Raw genomic sequence first — 7439 nt, 5'->3', positions numbered from 1 at the left:
CTGAGGAATCAAACCCAGGGCCTCTGGCATGCAAGGCAAGCGCTCTACCACTGAGCCACCTTCCCAGCCCCTGTGATACTCTTATCTCCAATTAACCACCTAAAAACCAGACATAGAACTGTGGCTCAAGTGGTAGAACACTAGCATTGAGCGCAAAAGCTCAAGCACCTAGACGCCGAGTTCAAGCCTCATAACTAACATACACAAAAAATTACATTTCTTTACTGGAGAGACAGAAAAAAGGAATCAGAATATCTATCTATATATCTCTTTATATAAAATATTTGATGAGGGAGGAAACCTTTGCAGAGAATATTATTGAAGTATTAAAGTGTATTAAAGTGTGAATAGTAGTAGGGTTTAGAAACTATGAGTTCTGATAGAAACACAAATTTATTTCCAGTGTTGTCAGGTAGTGTGCCCACCTTTAGTGCATTACTAGCAGCTCTGGCATGGTTTGTGTGGGTACAGCTTCTGCCACCTTGCTTAGAGAGAGTTCTAAAGGTAGAGAGTGGGGGTAAGGGTGTTGTGGTCCACTGAAGAGACCAGGTTCGGTGGATGGCTGAGACTAAATGCCCATCATTTGGAGGTTGGTGAATTCCCTTGGGTTCCCAGCTGGATGTCTCTAGGAGGAGCTGGTTGGAGGCCAACTGGGAATCCTGGGACCACAGTAATGTATGTAACATTGAGATCCCATTTGCATCTTCCTGGTAGCCCAGCTGTGGTCCAGGTGTTCTATATTTTTCTGCAGTTCCTGCACCTTGCTCTCTTGGCCTCTCTTCTATATACTCATAGGTCCAAATAATAGGGCCTGGGCACTGTCTCTGAGCTTTTTTATTCAAGGCTAGTGCTGTACCACTTGAGCCACAAATCCACTTTCAGCTTTTATTTTTAAGCTCATTGGAGACAAGAGTCTCATGCATTTTCCTGCCAGGGCTGGCTTTAAAGCACCAGCCTTAGATCTCAGCCACCTGAGTAATTAGGATTACAAGTTAAATGTGAGCCACCATTGCCTAGCATAACCAGATTTTTTTTAATATTTGGACTCCAAACAAGTGCTTTAATTTATAAATACTCCTGCATTACCCTTTTCCCCTTCTCAAGGATGACTCTTTTAGCAGAGACTGGGTTATGAATTATATATACTCTAGCCTTAAACCCTCCCCTCATCTGAATGTAACTCATGTATTTATTAACATCCTATCACCCTTTACCCTTCCTGTGCCCAACTGTGAATGTCTCACTGCTGCTCAATTTCCAACTCAGAACAGACAACGTTAGTATTCCCCACTACAAATACTTCAGACTGAAGGACTTGCCTCTTCCCTCTTGATCTATTCTTTCTATGTATCCAAAGACAGAATATGAAGATTGACCCTCACTCTATTGTCCCAGGCACATACAGACACCAGACAAAACCCCAGGTATGCACAGATGTGCTTGATGTGCAGGCAGGGCAATCCACCTGAGCCCAGCTGTAATCATTCCATTGTGGACCCAGCCGAAAAACCCCCAACTCTATAAACCTAATAGCTTTTTCATTAACCTCTGCCTCCTTGCTCAGACCTCATAAAAACCCAACTCCTGTCCCAACTCCTTTACACAGTCTCAAAGCCCACGGGAAGGTTGTGTCCCTCTCTGCTCTAACTCAATAAACAGTCCTCACCTATGGAAGGTTGAGTCCGGCCTGTTTCTTCCTTTCTCCTCCATTTTCCTAACATAGACTATAAGCAGAAGCAAGTCTCTAGCTTTAACTGGAGGATCCATCCTCAGATTCTTTCCTTCTAATTAACCTGTGTTGGTGGTCTGTGAAAAACCAGCGCTACCTACACAAAGGAACCTTGTTGTCCCCTCCCCCGATAAAAGGCAGAAAAAACTGGGTGCTGGTGGCTTATGCGTGTAATCCTCGCTATTCGGGAGGTTGAAGTCTGAGGATCAAGGTTCAAAGCCACCCCGGGAAGGAAAGAAGTCCATAAGACTCTTATTTCCAATAAATAACCAAAAAGAAAGAAAGAAAGAAAGAAAAGAAAGAAAGAAAGAAAGAAAGAAAGAAAGAAAGAAAGAAAGAAAGAAAGAAAGAAAGAAAGAAAGAAAGAAACCTAGAAGTGGAACTCTGGCTCAAGTAGTAGAGCACTAGCCTTGAGCAAACACAAACCAGCTTGGTATTGGCACAAAAAATAGACCCAAGTATAAATGGAACAGACTAGAAGACCGGAAATAAAACCATATACTTAAAATTTATCTGATATTTATTAATGGTGCCAAAGACATAGGATGGAAAAAAGGAGAGCCTCTTCCATAATTAGTGTTGGGAAAACTGGGCATCCATCTGCAGAAAGCTAAAAGTGGATCCCTGTTTATCACCATGCACAAATATCAACTGAAAGTGAATTAAATACATCATTTTCAGGCCTGAAACTTTTTTTTGTCGGTTGTGGAGCTTGAACTCTGGGCCTGAGCACTGTCCCTCAGCTCTTCAGCTTAAGGCTAGCGCTCTACCACTTGAGCCACAGAGCCACCTCCAGCTTTTTTTTCCTGCTTATGTGGTGCTGAGGAATCGAACCCAGGGCTTCATGCATGAAAAACAAGCACTCTACCACTGAGCCACCTTCCCAGCCCCCATACCTGAAACTTTGAAATTACTGCAAAAGGGAGTGATAAAAACACTAGAACTCATAGGCATAGGTACAAACTTTTTTAAAAGAGTCCCAGGGTCATAGCACATTAGAGAGAGACTTGACAGACAAATGGGATTACATCAAAATAAGTTTCTGCACAGAAAAGGACACCATTACTAAACTAAAAAGACAGCCAGCAAACTGGGGAAAGATCTTTGAACAATACATGTAACAAAGGCTTAATATCTAAATATACAAGGAGCTCAAGAAACTAACCCCTCCCCATGCTAATAAGCCAGTCAGTAAATGGGCAAAGGAGTTAAGTGAGACTACTCAGAAGAGGTAAGAATGGGAAAGAAACACATGAGGAAATGCTCATCATCCCTGGCCACTAAGGAAATGCAAATCAAAACAACTCTGAGATTCCATCTCATCCCAATTAGGTTGGCCAACATTGTGAATTTGAATAAAAACAAATGTTGGCAAGGATGTGGGGACCCTATTGCACAATACAACCACTCTGGAAAGCATTCTGGAGGTTCCTCAAAAAGCTAAACATTGATGGACCCAGCCATACCATTCCTGGGCATTGACACAGAACAATACAAGTCAGGATATGATAAGGATACTTGCACATTCATGTTCACTGCTGCACTATTCACAATAGCCAAGTTATAGAAACATCCCAGTCACCCTACAATAGATGAGTAGATCCAAAATTTGTGGCACCTATATACAATGGAATTTTACACAGACATTAGAAAGAAGAATATATCATTTGCAGGGAAATGAATGGACCTAGAAGGAATCATGTTCAGTGAGGTAAGCCAAGCTCAGAGACACAAAAGGCATATGTTTTCTCTCATAAAGGGAAGCTAGACCTAATATATACAGGGTCATGATAAAATATACAGGACTGTAGATATTCACACACAGTGAGACCAAAGGAGGATATTCTTAGGAGAGAAACACAAAAGTACAATGCCAAAGTGAATCTGATCGTATAAAATAATATTTATCAAAATGAACTCTAGGAAATAGAAAGTTTTTTCTTTGTTGCTATTTTTCTTTTTTTCTTGTTTGTTCATTTATCTGACTTGGAAGGGTAATAGGAAGCACAGAAATGGAGGGACAAAGGGACAAAGTGTTACTAGACACTATGTTGAAAATGAACTATACAACTTGTGGGTGGGGATGGGAGGGAACAACTGGGAGAGAATGAGGAAAGAGGTGACAGTGTCCAAAATGAAATGTACTAAAGAGTACAGTTACTTATGTAATTTCAACCTCTCTGTGCTTCACCTTTATAATAACAATAATATTAAAAAAGCTCAAGGGCAGCACTCAGATCCTAAATTCAAGCTCCAGGACTAGCAACAAAAAAGGGGTGGAGGGGAGAAAAAAAGAAAACTATGCAGACTATCCTTTTGTTGTTGTTGCCAGTCCCAGAGCTTGAACTCAGGGCCTGGGCACTGTTCCTGAGCTTCTTTTGTGCAAGGCTAGCACTCTACCACTTGAACCATAGCACCACTTGCAGCTTTTTCTGCTTATGTGGTACTGAGGAATCAAACACAGAGCTTCATGCATGCTAGGCAAGCACTCTACCACTAAGCTACCTTCCCAGCCTGATGCAGACTATCTTGAGGACCTACTGAAATGGAGTTTTATAGTAAGGAAAAGAGGTTGGGATCAACTAAATATAACAAGGACAAGAAGAGATTTTAAACCAATAAACAGTGTGTGTCTATGGATGGAAGATTACTAAGAGAATACTTCAAGGCTCTGGGGAATCTTTCCAGACTGCTCAATAGGATTTTTTCTGAAGGCTTACAAGCTTTGGTCAGGGTAAGATGAAGAATCTGATTTCCTATTGTGGAGAGGGGTGGGGTGGGGATTGCTTAATTGATCCACCAAGATTGTTGCTAAGCCTGTACTAAAGGGACCAAGGATGGATCTCAGGGAGTCTTCAGAGGACTCAAAGAATCTGTCACTAGTGTGTCCAACTGACACATGCTTGTACTTATAAGTTGTAAAAATACCTATCACAGCTTGTGGGATATGTAAATAAGAACTTTGGGCTTTTCAGTAAGAATGGCTGTAAATGTTACAAGTTGGAGGATCCAGCCAACAAGCTGAGAAATAAGCTATTGAGCTATAAATAATTCCAACTTTTGGCTTAACATACCACTAGGAGCATTGTTATATGTATCACAAAAATGGAAAGTTCATATTTTATAAAGACTCTCCAAAGCAGTGGATATGTCGATCACTCAATTTTACCTATCTAAAAAGCTTGTGCAGCAGGCTGCTGGTGGCTCAAGCCTTAATCCTAGCTACTCAGGAAGCTCAGACCTGAGGATTGAGATTCGAAACAAAGTTGAGCAGAAAAGTCTCCAAGAGCCGGGCGCTGGTGGCTCACGCCTATAATCCTAGCTACTCAGGAGGCTGAGATCTGAGGATCACAGTTCAAAGCCAGCCCGGGCAGGAGAGACCGTGAGACTCCTATCTCCAATAAACCACCAGAAAACCGGAAGTGGCGCTGTAGCTCAAGTGGTAGAGCACCTGGCCTTGAGCTGAAGAGCTGAGGGACAGCGCCCAGGCCCAGAGTTCAAGCCCCACGACTGACAAAAAAAAAAAAGTCCCCAAGACTCTGATCTCCAATTAACCAGTAAAAATTGGGAAGCGATTTGGGTGCTGGTGGCACAAGCCTGTAATCCTAGGTACTAAGGGAGCTGAGATCTGAGGATTGATATTGGAAGCCAGCCCAGGCAAGAATGTGTGAGACTCTGATCTCCAATTAACCACCAAAAAAACTAAAGTACAGTTGTGGCTCAAGTGGTAGAGCACTAGCCTTGAGCAAAAGAGCTCAGGGACAGTGCCCAGGCCCTGAGTTCAAGTCTTGTAAAATTTTTTTCAATTTATTTCGGTTTGGGTTCCAGTCCAGAGAAGGAAAATGAGAATCATCATGCATTTGCTCCCTCAAAGACTTTGCCCCTTCTGTAAAAACTGGGATCATAAACCAGGTTTCTGTGGCATATTTCTATATTCCTAGCTACTCAGGAGGCTGAGATTTGAGGATCTCAGTTTGAAGCCATGAGGAGCAATAGATTGTGAGACTCTTATCTCCATTTAACCATCATAAAACTGGAAGTAGCACTGTGGCTCAAAGTGGTAGAGCACTAGCCTTGAGCAAAAGAGGTCAGGGACAGCACCCAGGCCCTGAGTTCAAGCCCCATGTCTGACAAAAAGAAAGAAAGTAAAGGAAGAAGAGAAAAGAAAAAAGAAACTGGAATCACTCTCCCAATACCTTATTCATCCCATTAGTTGTTCAAGTTGTAAATATTTTGTGGCGTTGGCTGACTCATAGATTGTAGCATATTTCTATCTGTAGCTGAGATAGATGACCTAAATTCTTTTTTTTTCTTTCTTTCTTTATTTTTTTTTTTGGTTGTGGGGCTTGAACCCTGGGCCTGGGCACTGTTCCTTTGGTTGCCACTTGATCCACAGCACCACTTCCGGTTTTCTGAGTGGTTTATTGGAGACAAAAGTCTCATGGATTAGCCGGGCACCAGTGGCTCACGCCTGAAATCCTAGCTACTCAGGAGGCTGAGATCTCAGGATCACAGATCAAAGCCAGCCCGGGCAGGAAAGACCGGTGAGACTCCTATTTCCAACAAACCACTAGAAAACTGGAAGTGGCACTGTAGCTCAAGTGGTAGAGCGCTCGCCTTGAGCTGAAGAGCTGAGGGACAGCGCCTCGCCCAAGCCCAGAGTTCAATCAAGCCTCACGACTGACAAAAAAAAAAAAAAAGTCTCACGGATTTTCCTGCCCAGGTTGGCTTTGAACTGTGATCCTCAGATCTCAGCCTCTTGAGTAGCTACGATTACAGGCATGAGACACCAGTACTCGGCACCTAAATTCTTTAGTTGAACAATACTGTAGCTTCTCTAGTGAAATCTTTGTCTCTGAGGAGCAACAAGTTGCGATAAATCTACAGTTATCAGTCTTACATTGTTCTTTAGTTTCTGAGGCTAGTAGCAAACCATCTACATGTCCCATAATTATATATTCTTCTGTTGGGGCAAATTTCTTTTTAAGTTTTCCTTTAAATGATCCAGAATTTGAGGGACAGCAAACCCTTGAAAAATCCTTTGTCATAAAAATTAGTCTGCTTCACTAGTACAATAAACAAAAATTCACATGGTTTACTGTAGGAACAGAGAAAACCTAGAATATATGTCCGCCCCCCCCCCCCCAGCCCATTTCCAGACAATGGTACAAAAGTGAGAATAGTAGTAGGGTTTAGTATGGAGCTATACATTTATTTCAGATTTTGTCGGGTGATTTGTCTACCTTAATGGCTTTCTGACATCTCAGATCTGATGCATGTGGGCACAGGTTAGTCTACCTTGTCTTGAGAGGGCTCTGTGTGAACAGAATATAGTGCTGTGGCTTACTAAGAAGATTGTGTTTTGGTGGTGTTGAGACTACATGCCCAGCATGTGGAGATAGGTCAGTTTGCCTGGGTTCCCAAGAGCAAGGCTCCAGAAGTAACTGTCTGGAGGTTAGCTTGGAGTCCCAGGACCACTTAGGCATATGACATTGGGATTCTACTGGTGTCACCTTGGTGGTCCAGCCATAGTTGAGGTCTTCTGAATTTCTATGTAGTTTCTGCACTTTGCTTTCTTAGCCCCTGTCCTGCACACATGCACCCCATCTTGATGCTGTTGACCCTCCAACATTACTTGAAGGGTACTGAAGATAATTTGGGTGAAGTGACTGGCTAGCATACCTCATGACCTGCCAGAGTTACTGAATAG

Source organism: Dipodomys merriami, unplaced genomic scaffold (genome assembly GCF_024711535.1).
Source record: "Dipodomys merriami isolate MVZ:Mamm:240054 unplaced genomic scaffold, mDipMer1.0.p SCAF_3, whole genome shotgun sequence".
NCBI classification, from domain to species: Eukaryota; Metazoa; Chordata; class Mammalia; order Rodentia; family Heteromyidae; genus Dipodomys; species Dipodomys merriami.
The sequence above is the reverse complement of the archived record's forward strand: the minus strand, read 5'-3'. Positions refer to the sequence as shown.